We start from the raw sequence: 14,900 nt of genomic DNA, 5'->3' as shown, positions 1-14,900 counted from the left end.
TCGGGGGCCCTGAAGGTTCTAGTTATGCCTCTGCTTAATGCTTCCCCTGGGCCCCTGTCCTCTCTTCTGGCCCCCCTGTCCTCTCTCCCAGCCCCCCTGTGCTATCTTCTGGCCCCCCTGTCCTCTTTCCCAGCCCCCCTGTGCTCTCTTCTGGCCCCCCTTCTTTGCTTCAGTCTGTGAATGAATTGGAAGCTCTGTACAGAGCTATTCCTGTCCATTGATACTGTGCAGCTGAGGCTGCACAGATGGAGATTGAGGGCTGTTTCCTCTATCTCCTTTCTCTGTCTCAAAGGTGAAACATCAGTCCCCCGATATCTCACCAAAACCCCCCAACAGAAGTCCTAAACAAATTGTAAAAAAAATACTAAAAAATAAGAAATTTAAAAAAAGGTAAAAAAAAAAATAAAAAATAAAAAAAAAAATAAATAAAAAAATAAAACAAAAAAAAAAAAAAAGAAATTACTGACACCAGTGGTGGATCTGCAAGGGTCGCAAAGGTAGCATTTGCGACCGGGCCCTGACCTTTAGCAACTGGGCTTGGAGGTCAGGGGGTCCCTTCAAGGTTTCTTGCATCGGGGGCCCTGAAGGTTCTAGTTATGCCTCTGCTTAATTCTCCCCCTGGGCCCCTGTCCTCTCTCCCGGCCCCCCTGTGCTCTCTTCTGGCCCCCCTGTCCTCTCTTCCGGCCCCCCTGTCCTCTCTCCCAGTTCCCCTGTCCTCTCTCCCAGTTCCCCTGTCCTCTCTCCCGTCCCCCTTGTCCTCTCTCCCGGCCCCCCTGTCCTCTCTCCTGGCCCCCCTGTCCTCTCTCCTGGCCCCCCGTCCTCTCTCCCGGCCCCCCTGTGCTCTCTCCCAGTCCTCCTGTGCTCTCTCCCAGTCCCCCTGTCCTCTTTCCCGGCCCCCTTGCTTTGCTTCAGTCTGTGAATGAATTGGAAGCTCTGTACAGAGCTATTCCTGTCCATTGATTCTGTGCAGCTGAGGCTGCAGAGATGGAGATTGAGGGCTGTTTCCTCTATCTCCTTTCTCTGTCTCAAAGGTGAAACATCAGACCCCCGATATCTCACCAAAACCCCCCAACGGAAGTCCTAAACAAATTGTAAAAAAATACCAAAAAATAATATTGTAAAAAAATAAGAAATAAAAAAGTAAAAAAAGATGAAAAAAAAAAAAAAAGAAATTACTGACTCCAGTGGTGGATCTGCAAGGGTCGCAAAGGTCGCCAGGCCCTGACGTTCAGCAACTGGGCTTGGAGGTCAGGGGGTCCCTTCATGGTTTCTTGCATTGTGGTTCTGAAGGTTCTAGTTATGCCTCTGCTTAATGCTCCCCTTGGGCCCCTGTCCTCTCTCCTGGCCCCCCTGTCCTCTCTCCCGGCCCCCCTGTCCTCTCTCCCAACCCCCCTGTCCTCTCTCCTAGCCCCCCTGTCCTCTCTCTTCCGGCCCCCCTGCTTTGCTTCAGTCTGTGAATGAATTGGAAGCTCTGTACAGAGCTATTCCTGTCCATTGATTCTGTGCAGCTGAGGCTGCAGAGATGGAGGAGATTGAGGGCTGTTTCCTCTATCTCCTTTCTCTGTCTCAAAGGTGAAACTTCAGACCCCCGATATCTCACTAAAAATCCCCAACGGAAGTCCTAAACAAATTGTAAAAAAAAATACTAAAAAATTAGAAATTAAAAAAAAAAAAGGTAAAAAAAAAAATAAATAAAAAAATAAAACAAAAAAAAAAAAAAATACTGACACCAGTGGTGGATCTGCAAAGGTCCCATTTGTGACCGGGCCCTGACATTCAGCCACTGGGCTTGGAGGTCAGGGGGTCCCTTCATGCTTTCTTGCATCGGGGGCCCTGAAGGTTCTAGTTATGCCTCTGCTTAATGCTCCCCACGGGCCCCTGTCCTCTCTCCCGGCCCCCTGTCCTCTCTCCTGGCCCCCCTTCTTTGCTTCAGTCTGTGAATGAATTGGAAGCTCTGTACAGAGCTAATCTTGTCCATTGATTCTGTGCAGCTGAGGCTGCACAGATGGAGATTGAGGGCTGTTTCCTCTATTTCCTTTCTCTGTCTTAACAGCTTGCCGACCGCCGCACGACTATTTACTGCGGCGGTCAGCCCCTCACAGGCAAAGCGATAGGACTACGTCGCTAGCCTGTGAGGCTCTAGGAAGCGAGCGCGCGCCCCCGTAGGTGCGCTCCCGCTCGGTCACAGACCCCCCCCGCGCATGTTCCCGGCGGACCTGATGTCTGCCGGGCACTCGCGATCGTCCGTTACATCGGGAGAAAGGCAGGCGGCTGATGTAATCAAAGCCGCCTGTCATTCTCCCCTGTGTAAGAATGGAGATCATACGGTTCTACTATGTAGGACCGTTGATCTCTGTTCTTACACTAGTAGCCATGTCCAATCACAGTTAGAATCATGCCCCTAGGGACACACTTAACCCCTCCCTCTCCAATAAAGTTAACCCCTTCACTGCCAGTGTCATTTTTACAGTAACAGTGCATATTTTTAGCACTGATTACTGTAGTAATGTCACTGGTAACCCCAAAAGTGTCAAAAATGTCAGTCAAGGGTCCGATCTGTCCGCCGCAAAGTCGCAGTCCCGCAAAAAAAAAAAAAAAAAAATCGCAGATCGACGCCATTACTCGTTAAAAAAAAAAAACAACAAAAATGACAAAAATCTTTCCCTTTGTTAGTAAACGCAATAACTTTTGCGCAAACCAATCAAAATACGCTTATCGCGATTTTTTTTTTTACCAAACATATGTAGCAGAAAACAAATTGGCCTAAAATGTTAAAAAATTTAGATTTTTACATTTTTTTGGGGGGGAATTTCATATAAAAAAAATGTGAAAAATATTGTTATTTTTGCAAAATTGTCGCTCTTTTTTTGTTTATAGCACATGATCAAAAAATCGCACAGGTGATCAAATACCACCAAAAGAAAGCTCTGTTTGTGGGAAAAAAAAGGACGTCAAATTAGTTTAGGTACAGCTTTGCACAACCGCGCAAATTGTCCGTTAAAGTCACGCAGTGCCGAATCGCAAAATAGGCCCTGGTCAGGAAGGGGGTAAAATCTTCCGGGGCTTAAGTGGTTAAAGGTGAAACATCAGACCCCTAATATCTCACCAAAACCCCCCAATGGAAGTCCTAAACAAATTGTAAAAAAATACTAAAAAATAATATTGTAAAAAATAAGAAATAAAAAGGTAAAAAAAAAAAAAAAGAAAAATAAAACAAAAAAAGAAAAAATAACTGACACCAGTGGTGGATCTGCAAAGGTCGCATTTGTGACAGGACCCTGACATTTAGCCACTGGGCTTGGAGGTTAGGGGGTCCCTTCATGGGTTCTTGCACCAGGGGCCCTGCTTTACACATATAGGGCTCAGAACCCTTTTTTTTTTTTTTAGCCCCCCCCCCCCCGGCTCTGCACATCCTCTCCTCTCCCAGGAACTCCATGATAAGATGTGAAAACTCTATTTTGCAGCCTCCCCATGTCTGTCAGGACTGTTATTCTCAGAAGGCTATTGAGATTTTCAGAGGAGACGTGCGATTTTCCTGTGCAGGTAATGGGGTGATTACAGATTGTCATTAAATAATTGTTATTCCTTTTCTTACCCGCTTTAATGGTTGCCACAGAGACCGCATCGCACTTCAGAGGTGGCCGCACAAATCGCTCTCAAGTGAAGCATTGTTAAATTAAACAAGGTACAGAACCCGCGTAATTATTATGACTGTGTTCTCGGATTGCGTGCCATCACAGGAACGGATATTGTTTAGTACATTTACCTTTCTTTCAATGGACAGAGGTGAAAAATCTGCATTAACAAACTGGAAGGAAAAATAAAGAAGAGAAAAAAAAAACAAATAAGAGAAGTTTTGTAAAAAAAAAAAGGAAAAATAAAGAAGAGAAAAACAAAACAAATAAAAGAGAAATTTTGTAAAAAAATAAAAATAAATAAAGGAAAAATAAAAATAAAGAAGAGAGAAGTTTTGTACAAAAAAAAAAAGCAAAAAACAAAACAACAACAACAAAAAAGAAAAAAAAACCTCCCAGGCATTGGGTAGCTCTGCCAACTCCTCATTATTCATTAGCAGCAAATGTTCTCTTGGCAATGCGCGGCCTCTTTGTTATTTACTGCACCTTCTTCTGTACATAGCAGTCCAAAGGAGGGAATTTGTTAAAATAACAAACAGACTGAGACCAGGAATGGTGAGATTATGTGTGGAAATGAATACAGGCGGGTAATGGACACCTACCTCATCCATGATGACCATCAGTAGGGGGGCGATGGGAGGTCATTGGGACACCACTTCCCCCGAATATAGTCTGCAAATAAATTCTTATTGTGAGCAATGGGACTTTAAAAGTGGAAGAAAACTCAAAAATACTTAAAGTAGAAGTTCAGCCAAAAATTAACTAAATCTAATACTGCGGTTTTTTAGTGCGTTTTGCAGTTTTTCAAAAAAGCACTGCAGTCCATTTAAGATGGTTTTCTCTGGTACATGCACATCTACGCATTTTTCAGCCGGTGGGTTTTTGGAAACGGTCAGAGACTTTTGTCCTGCAGCAGATTGAGTTTTGCATATACTAGACTTCAACTGACCCGCAACAAAAACGCAAGTGTGTTTGATGCGTTTTTACACGTGTTTTCTTTTTCCTTTAACCACTTAAGGACCGGGCCTATTTCTGACACTCGTTGTTTGCAAGTTAAATTCAGTATTTTTTTTTTTGCTCGAAAATGACTTAGAACCCCCAAACATTTTATATATATATATATATATATATATATATATATATATATATATATATATATATATATACAGTGGGTACGGAAAGTATTCAGACCCCCTTAAATTTTTCACTCTTTGTTATATTGCAGCCATTTGCTAAAATCATTTAAGTTCATTCTTCTTCCTCATGAATGTACACATAGCACCCCATACTGACAGAAAAACACAGAATTGTTGACATTGTTGCAGATTTATTAAAAAAGAAAAACTGAAATATCACATGGTCCTAAGTATTCAGACCCTTTGCTGTGACACTCATATATTTAACTCAGGTGCTTTCCATTTCTTCTGATCATCCTTGAGATGGTTCTACACCTTCATTTGAGTCCAGCTGTGTTTGATTATACTGATTGGACTTGATTAGGAAAGCCACACACCTGTCTATATAAGACCTTCCAGATCACAATGCATGTCAGAGCAAATGAGAATCATGAGGTCAAAGGAACTGCCTGAAGAGCTCAGAGACAGAATTGTGGCAAGGCACAGATCTGGCCAAGGTTACAAAAGGATTTCTGCTGCACTTAAGGTTCCTAAGAGCACAGTGGCCTCCATAATCCTCAAATGGAAGACGTTTGGGACGACCAGAACCCTTCCTAGAGCTGGCCGTCCGGCCAAACTGAGCTATCGGGGGAGAAGAGCCTTGGTGAGAGAGGTAAAGAAGAACCCAAAGATCACTGTGGCTGAGCTTCAGAGATGCAGTCAGGAGATGGGAGAAAGTTGTAGAAAGTCAACCATCACTGCAGCCCTCCACCAGTCGGGGCTTTATGGCAGAGTGGCCCGACGGAAGCCTCTCCTCAGTGTAAGACACATGAAAGCCCGCATGGAGTTTGCTAAAAAACACCTGGAGGACTCCAAGATGGTGAGAAATAAGATTCTCTGGTCTGATGAGACCAAAATAGAACTTCTTGGCCTTAATTCTAAGCGGTATGTGTGGAGAAAACCAGGCACTGCTCATCACCTGTCCAATACAGTCCCAACAGTGAAGCATGGTGGTGGCAGCATCATGCTGTGGGGGTGTTTTTCAGCTGCAGGGACAGGACGACTGGTTGCAATCGAGGGAAAGATGAATGCGGCCAAGTACAGGGATATCCTGGACAAAAACCTTCTCCAGAGTGCTCTGGACCTCAGACTGGGCCGAAGATTTACCTTCCAACAAGACAATGACCCTAAGCACACAGCTAAAATAACGAAGGAGTGGCTTCACAACAACTCCGTGACTGTTCTTGAATGGCCCAGCCAGAGCCCTGACTTAAACCCAATTGAGCATCTCTGGAGAGACCTAAAAATGGCTGTCCACCAACGTTTACCATCCAACCTGACAGAACTGGAGAGGATCTGCAAGGAGGAATGGCAGAGGATCCCCAAATCCAGGTGTGAAAGACTTGTTGTATCTTTCCCAAAAAGACTCCTGGCTGTATTAGATCAAAAGGGGGCTTCTACTAAATACTGAGCAAAGGGTCTGAATACTTAGGACCATGTGATATCTTAGTTTTTCTTTTTTAATAAATCTGCAACAATGTCAACAATTCTGTGTTTTTCTGTCAGTATGGGGTGCTATGTGTACATTCATGAGGAAGAAGAATCAACTTAAATGGCTGCAATATAACAAAGAGTGAAAAATTTAAGGGGGTCTGAATACTTTCCGTACCCATTGTATATATATATATATACATACATACACACACACATATATACATATATATATATATATATATATATATATATAGTCAGGTCCATAAATATTGGGACATGGACACAATTCTAATCTTTTTGGCTCTATACACCACCACAATGGATTTGAAATGAAACAAACAAGATGTTCTTTACCTGCAGACTTTCAGCTTTAATTTGAGGATATTTACATCCAAATCAGGTGAACGGTGTAGGAATTACAACAGTTTGTATATGTGCCTCCCACTTTTAAAGGGACCAAAAGTAATGGGACAGATTCACAATCATAAATCAAACTTTCACTTTTTAATACTTGGTTGCAAATCCTTTGCAGTCAATTACAGCCTGAAGTGTGGAACGCATAGACATCACCAGACGCTGGGTTTCATCCCTGGTGATGCTCTGCCAGGCCTCTACTGCAACTGTCTTCAGTTCCTGCTTGGGAAAGATTTATGTCATTTTTATTTATTTTTTTACTAGTAATGCCGGCGATCTGCGATTTTTAGCAGGACTGCGACATTGGGGCGGACAGATCGGACCCCTAACTGACATTTTTGACACTTTTGGGGGTACCAGTGACATTACTACAGTAATCAGTGCTAAAAAAATATGCACTGTAATAATGACACTGGCAGTGAAGGGGTTAACACAGTGGGTGATCAAAGGGGTTAATGTATGCCTGTATGCTTACTAACTGTGTGTGTGTGTGGGGGGGGGGGGGGAGGGGGTTCTGTGACAGGCACAGAGAGATCGCAGTTACAGCTTAGCTGAAACTTCACATCTGTCCCTGACTGTCTCATAGAAGACCCGCCTGCTTTGTTTACATAAGCAGGTGGGTCTTCTCTCTGTTTACCGGACGATCGTGGAAGGAATGCGGCAATCGCCGCCTCCCTCTAAATACAGCGGGAGCGCACCTTCGAAAACCCTTCCCCTCCAGTCACGTAGTACTACGTGACTGGACCCAGGGGAGCCACACTGCCGCAGTAATATTACTGTGGGCAGTTGGCAAGTGGTTAAGGATTCCATTTCGCCATCCCATAGGAGGAGGACGTCATCAATGTACCTCCTCCAGAGAATCAATTCAGATCTCCGAGGAGCATCAGTGAAATCCTCATCCCACTTGGTCACAAATAAATTGGCCATACTTGGTGCAAATTTTGAACCCATGGCTACTCCACAACACTGCAGGTAATGGAAAACCTGAAACCAGAGGTGGACACTTTGAAAAGACGGTTCCTTGAAAAAGGTTATGATTCTGAAGAGCTAGATCGGGTCATTCAGGATGTGGATAATAGGGATAGGACTGATATTCTAGCCCCCCCCTTACTAAGAGAGCGAATGATCATCCATCCAATTATTCTCCTCCTTTTTCTTCTTTCTTTACTTCATACCCTGTTAACCCGAAAAAAAAAAAAATATAATAATTTTAGGGTACAAAAAATGTATGCACCTAATTTGATGCCATCTATTATATTGTTTAGGAAATCTATATTCTCCACATCCTGACCCCTGAAGAAAGGCTTATCCTCCTGAAACGCGTCGGCTTGGAGGATTTCCTTAAATCAACATATACCTCACAGTATATGTATTACTACCATTTCTAACCTTTTGGTCCTTACACTGTATTATATTTTTTTCTTGTAATTTTTGTATATATTGTATAAATTGTACATCATTAGATCTCCTTCTGATCAATTAAAATTTTTAACTAATAAATGACTAAATTTTACAATTTGTGAAAGAGTTGTTTGCCGTTAAAGTCCCACCCCCAGGGGGGGACCTTCTTCTCTTTTCAAACATATAAATAACACCAAATATGCCTAAAAACGAATAATTATCCATCTTATTGGTTGGAAACATCACTAATGCTATGAGGATGTACATGCGATTTTAACGCTTTTGTATGTGAGTATTTTGGATCTTTTTAAATAAATACTTTGTCAGTAATAATGTGCAATGAAGTTTCTTCCCGCTTATTCCCATACGCTGTGAGAGTCTGTCTATGGTGGATCATGTCAGCACTTTAGAGGTTTTTGCCTCCTATGAGTGGAGAGCTGGAGTTGAATATTTCTAAGCATTGACTGCTTTGGATTGAGAAGTCCACCATTTGGGGAAAGAGTCAGTGTGACCCTTCCCTTTGGTGACGGATCCTTCCCATTACGCTTGCACCTGCACTTTATGGACTATTTCATGAGATGTTTTAAAACATTTGGACTTTTTTATTAATGTTTTACGTGCTGCATTTATGTTTTATTATTCTTTTCCTTACCAGGAGAATTGTGCTAGCAGCTTTAACATAGGATTTGTGATATTATATTTTTCAATTAGATTTCTAGCGCAGGTGGTTTGCAGTTTTTATAGTTGTTTAAACCTGAAATGATGTCTTTATTTAACCACTTTTTGACCGGAAGATTTCCCCCCCCCCCCCCTTAATGACCAGGCCATTTTTTGTGATTCGGCACTGCGTTATTTTAACGGACAATTGCGCAGTCGTGTGACGCTGTACCCAAATAAAATTGATGTCCTTTTTTTCCCACAAACAGAGCTTTCTTTTGGTTGTATTTAATCCCCTGTGCGATTTTTTTTTTTTGCGCTATAAACAAAAAAAGAGCGACAATTCTGAAAAAAAATAAAAAATAAAAATATTTTTCACATTCTGCTATATAACATTCCCCCAAAAAATTAAAAATCATTTTTTTTTCATCATTTTAGGCCAATTTGTATTCTGCTACATATTTTTGGTAAAAAAAAAAAAAATCCCAATAAGTGTATTTTGATTGGTTTGCGCAAAAGTTATCGCGTCTACAAACTAGGGGAAAGATTTATGTCATTTTTATTTATTTATATTTTTTTTACTAGTAATGGCGGCGATCAACGATTTTTAGCAGGACTGCGACATTGCGGACAGATCGGACCCCTAAGTGACATTTTTGGGGGGACCAGTGACATTACTACAATAATCAGTGCTGAAAATTTGCACTGTTACTGTAATAATGACACTGGCAGGGAAGGGGTTAACCTAGGGGTGATCAAAGGGTTAAGTGTGAGCCTAGGGGGTGTTTTCTAGCTGGGTGGGGGATGAGTTTCTGGAATCAATACAGAGATCTGTGTTCCTAAATAGGAGGAGCTCTGTGCTGATTGCTGAGAGAACAATGGTGTGCTGTGTTTACAACAGCAGACCGCCGTTCTCTTTCCATGGGGAACGATCGCAGCCACCGGCCCCGTGAATCAGCTTCCCCACTGGCTAATGGGGGAGCGATTCGTGCTGCTGGGCCAGCCTGCCGCAGTATATATGCAGTGGACGGCCGGCAAGCGGTTATGAAGTAATTCAAAAACGATCGTGTTAAACCATTGGACCGGGCGTTTCTAACACTTGTTGTTTACAAGTTAAAATCAGTATTTTTTTTGCTAGAAAATGACTTAGAACCCCCAAACATTATATATATATATATATATATTTTTTTAACAAAGACTCTGGAGAATAAAATGGCGATCATTGCAATATTTTTTTGTCTCGCGATATTTGCGCAGCGGTCTTTCAAACGCAATTTTTTTGGGAAAAAAATCACATTTCACTGCATTAAAAAAAAACTAAACAGTAAAGTTAGCCCAATTTTTTGTATACTGTGAAAGATGATGTCACGCCGAGTAAATAGATACCCAACATGTTACGGTTTAAAATTGCGCACACTCGTGGAATGGCGACAAACTACGGTACTTATAAATCTCAATAGGTGACACTTAAAAATTTTTAACGGTTAATTATTGCTCTCACTCTGGCAATCGCGGCGACACCGCACTTGTGTGGTTGGAATACCGTTTTCCATTTGCAGACACGACTTCCATATGCATTATGTTTCGTGTGCGAGCTCACAGCGACGAGGGTGCTTTAATTTTTTTTTTTTTCCTATTTATTTTATTAATTTTATTTATTTTTAGCACTGTTTAAAATTAAAATAAAAATCTGATCACTTTTATTGCTGTGAGAAGGAATGTAAACATCCCTTGTGACAGTAATAGGCAGTGACAGATACTCTTTATGGAGGGATCGGGGGGAATGTGACAGTAATAGGAGTGACAGGTACTCTTTATGGAGGGATCGGGGGGAATGTGACAGTAATAGCAGTGACAGGTACTCTTTATGGAGGGTTCGGGGGGAATGTGACAGTAATAGGCAGTGACAGGTACTCTTTATGGAGGGATCGGGGGGAATGTGACAGTAATAGGAGTGACAGGTACTCTTTATGGAGGGATCGGGGGGAATGTGACAGTAATAGCAGTGACAGGTACTCTTTATGGAGGGATCGGGGGGAATGTGACAGTAATAGGAGTGACAGGTACTCTTTATGGAGGGTTCGGGGGGAATGTGACAGTAATAGGCAGTGACAGGTACTCTTTATGGAGGGATCGGGGGGAATGTGACAGTAATAGGAGTGACAGGTACTCTTTATGGAGGGATCGGGGGGAATGTGACAGTAATAGGAGTGACAGGTACTCTTTATGGAGGGATCGGGGGGAATGTGACAGTAATAGGAGTGACAGGTACTCTTTATGGAGGGATCGGGGGGAATGTGACAGTAATAGGCAGTGACAGGTACTCTTTATGGAGGGATCGGGGGGAATGTGACAGTAATAGGAGTGACAGGTACTCTTTATGGAGGGATCGGGGGGAATGTGACAGTAATAGCAGTGACAGGTACTCTTTATGGAGGGATCGGGGGGAATGTGACAGTAATAGGAGTGACAGGTACTCTTTATGGAGGGATCGGGGGGAATGTGACAGTAATAGGAGTGACAGGTACTCTTTATGGAGGGATCGGGGGGAATGTGACAGTAATAGGCAGTGACAGGTACTCTTTATGGAGGGATCGGGGGGAATGTGACAGTAATAGGAGTGACAGGTACTCTTTATGGAGGGATCGGGGGGAATGTGACAGTAATAGCAGTGACAGGTACTCTTTATGGAGGGATCGGGGGAATGTGACAGTAATAGGCAGTGACAGGTACTCTTTATTGAGGGATCGGGGGGAATGTGACAGTAATAGCAGTGACAGGTACTCTTTATTGAGGGATCGGGGGGAATGTGACAGTAATAGGAGTGACAGGTACTCTTTATGGAGGGATCGGGGGGAATGTGATAGTAATAGGCAGTGACAGGTACTCTTTATTGAGGGATCGGGGGGAATGTGACAGTAATAGGAGTGACAGGTACTCTTTATGGAGGGATCGGGGGAATGTGACAGTAATAGGAGTGACAGGTACTCTTTATGGAGGGATCGGGGGAATGTGACAGTAATAGGAGTGACAGGTACTCTTTATGGAGGGATCGGGGGGAATGTGACAGTAATAGCAGTGACAGGTACTCTTTATGGAGGGGTCGGGAGGAATGTGACAGTAATAGGCAGTGACAGGTACTCTTTATGGAGGGATCGGGGGGAATGTGACAGTAATAGGAGTGACAGGTACTCTTTATGGAGGGATCGGGGGAATGTGACAGTAATAGGCAGTGACAGGTACTCTTTATGGAGGGATCGGGGGGGAATGTGACAGTAATAGGAGTGACAGGTACTCTTTATGGAGGGATCGGGGGGAATGTGACAGTAATAGCAGTGACAGGTACTCTTTATGGAGGGATCGGGGGAATGTGACAGTAATAGCAGTGACAGGTACTCTTTATGGAGGGATCAGGGGGAATGTGACAGTAATAGGCAGTGACAGGTACTCTTTATGGAGGGATCAGGGGGAATGTGACAGTAATAGGAGTGACAGGTACTCTTTATGGAGGGATCGGGGGAATGTGACAGTAATATGCAGTGACAGGTACTCTTTATGGAGGGATCGGGGGGAATGTGACAGTAATAGGAGTAACAGGTACTCTTTATGGAGGGATCGGGAGGAATGTGACAGTAATAGGCAGTGACAGGTACTCTTTATGGAGGGATCGGGGAGGAATGTGACAGTAATAGGAGTGACAGGTACTCTTTATGGAGGGATCGGGGGGGAATGTGACAGTAATAGGCAGTGACAGGAACTCTTTATGGAGGGATCTGGAGGAATGTCACAGTAATAGCAGTGACAGGTACTCTTTATGGAGGGATTGGGGGGAATGTGACAGTAATAGGAGTGACAGGTACTCTTTATGGAGGGATCGGGGGGGAATGTGACAGTAATAGGAGTGACAGGTACTCTTTATGGAGGGATCGGGGGGGAATGTGACAGTAATAGGAGTGACAGGTACTCTTTATGGAGGGATCTGGAGGAATGTGACAGTAATAGGAGTGACAGGTACTCTTTATGGAGGGATCAGGGGGAATGTGACAGTAATAGGAGTGACAGGTACTCTTTATGGAGGGATCGGGGGGGATGTGACAGTAATAGGAGTGACAGGTACTCTTTATGGAGGGATCAGGGGGAATGTGACAGTAATAGCAGTGACAGGTACTCTTTATGGAGGGATCGGGGGGAATGTGACAGTAATAGGAGTGACAGGTACTCTTTATGGAGGGATCGGGGGAATGTGACAGTAATAGGAGTGACAGGTACTCTTTATGGAGGGATCGGAGAGAATGTGACAGTAATAGGAGTGACAGGTACTCTTTATGGAGGGATCAGGGGGAATGTGACAGTAATAGGAGTGACAGGTACTCTTTATGGAGGGATCGGGGGAATGTGACAGTAATAGGCAGTGACAGGTACTCTTTATGGAGGGATCGGAGGGAATGTGACAGTAATAGGCAGTGACAGGTACTCTTTATGGAGGGATCGGGGGGAATGTGACAGTAATAAGAGTGACAGGTACTCTTTATGGAGGGATCGGGGGGAATGTGACAGTAATAGGAGTGACAGGTACTCTTTATGGAGGGATCGGAGGGAATGTGACAGTAATAGGCAGTGACAGGTACTCTTTATGGAGGGATCGGAGGGAATGTGACAGTAATAGGCAGTGACAGGTACTCTTTATGGAGGGATCGGAGAGAATGTGACAGTAATAGGAGTGACAGGTACTCTTTATGGAGGGATCGGGGGGAATGTGACAGTAATAGGAGTGACAGGTACTCTTTATGGAGGGATCGGAGGGAATGTGACAGTAATAGGCAGTGACAGGTACTCTTTATGGAGGGATCGGGGGGAATGTGACAGTAATAGCAGTGACAGGTACTCTTTATGGAGGGATCGGGGGGAATGTGACAGTAATAGCAGTGACAGGTACTCTTTATGGAGGGATCGGGGGGAATGTGACAGTAATAGGAGTGACAGGTACTCTTTATGGAGGGATCTGGAGGAATGTGACAGTAATAGCAGTGACAGGTACTCTTTATGGAGGGGTCGGGAGGAATGTGACAGTAATAGGAGTGACAGGGACTCTTTATGGAAGGATTGGGGGGAATGTGACAGTAATAGGAGTGACAGGTACTCTTTATGGAGGGAGCGGGGGGGATGTGACAGTAATAGGCAGTGACAGGTCCTCTTTATGGAGGGAGCGGGGGGAATGTGACAGTAATAGGAGTGACAGGTACTCTTTATGGAGGGATCGGGGGGGAATGTAACAGTAATAGGAGTGACAGGTACTCTTTATGGAGGGATCAGGGGGAATGTGACAGTAATAGGAGTGACAGGTACTCTTTATGGAGGGAGCGGGGGGGGATGTGACAGTAATAGGAGTGACAGGTACTCTTTATGGAGGGATCGGGGGGAATGTGACAGTAATAGGCAGTGACAGGTACTCTTTATGGAGGGATCGGGGGGAATGTGACAGTAATAGCAGTGACAGGTACTCTTTTTGGAGGGATCGGGGGGAATGTGACAGTAATAGCAGTGACAGGTACTCTTTATGGAGGGATCGGGGGTCTAAAAGACACCAAACCCCTCCTCTGCACTTCATCAATGTATTCAAAATGCCGAAATCTGCATTTTGAATACTGACACTTTTTTTAAGTTGGCGCTGTTAGCAGCCAAGTAAAGCAGAAGTGACGTTGTGACATTGTTTGCGGGTTACTACATCGGAGACCCGATCAAAGCGGAATCTGGCTTTGTTCAGGACTCCAACCAGCCGGCGGACGTGCTTGCTCGGGGCTCCCGGTAGGGCAGGAGACCCGGTCAGAGCCACTGGGGGGGGGGGGGGGGGGACGTCCCCTCCCCCTCGCTGGGATAACAGCTGAGCGGCTGCTGAGCCACATCGGCTGTTATCTCCTGAAAGCCGACGGTTCTAAAAAATGGTACGGGGGTGATGCCTGCAGCTGCAGATCATCCCGGAACAACCACTTCTGCAAGCCTACACACAGGTACAGGTACGTCGGTTTGCGGGAAGTGGTTAAAGTGGTTGGAAAGGCAGAAGGAACCTTCTGTGTGCAGCAGCCCCCCTCAGCCCCCCTAATACTTACCTGAGCCTCATTTCGATCCAGCAATGTGCATGAGAGCCTCAGGCTTTCCAGGACTCCTCCTTCCTATTGGCTCCTGC

Source organism: Pelophylax lessonae (genome assembly GCF_965119305.1).
Source record: "Pelophylax lessonae genome assembly, chromosome: 4".
NCBI classification, from domain to species: domain Eukaryota; kingdom Metazoa; phylum Chordata; class Amphibia; order Anura; family Ranidae; genus Pelophylax; species Pelophylax lessonae.
Note: the sequence above shows the minus strand (reverse complement) of the source record.